Here is a 465-nt window from a genome sequence, read left to right as displayed (position 1 = left end):
GTGCGTTGCTTTGTAAATGGCGATCCGAAGATGCTACTTACGGATATGTTCAATTACACTGGTGATGTATTGGGTAAGATTCAGCAGTACAATGTCGAAAAATATATATCACTTCTATAAAAAATCATCAACGATCATGATCTGACAGTTATGAAAATTCCAGGATTCAATCTTGGCAAGACCTACAAGATGTCTGATGTGAAGAGTTGGATCGAAGAGAAAAAATATGCCAGCTTTTTTTACTTTACCGGAGTCTTGGTTTTGGTAAGCAAAGGTCCGATTATGGGATACTGAAACAGCAGCTTGACCAGGTACCAGTCTCCGGCTTTAATTCTGGTCGATATAATATTAACTTAATTAAGAAGAATTTGCTTGCCGTAACTGGTATTGACAACATCAAATTCGTCATCAAGAACCCCAGCTACATGTGCATTACTACATCGGACATGAAATGCTTAACTATGT

Source organism: Plasmopara halstedii (assembly GCF_900000015.1).
Source record: "Plasmopara halstedii genome assembly, contig: Scaffold_110, whole genome shotgun sequence".
In the NCBI taxonomy this organism is placed as follows: Eukaryota; Oomycota; class Peronosporomycetes; order Peronosporales; family Peronosporaceae; genus Plasmopara; species Plasmopara halstedii.
This window is presented reverse-complemented; position numbering follows the sequence as displayed.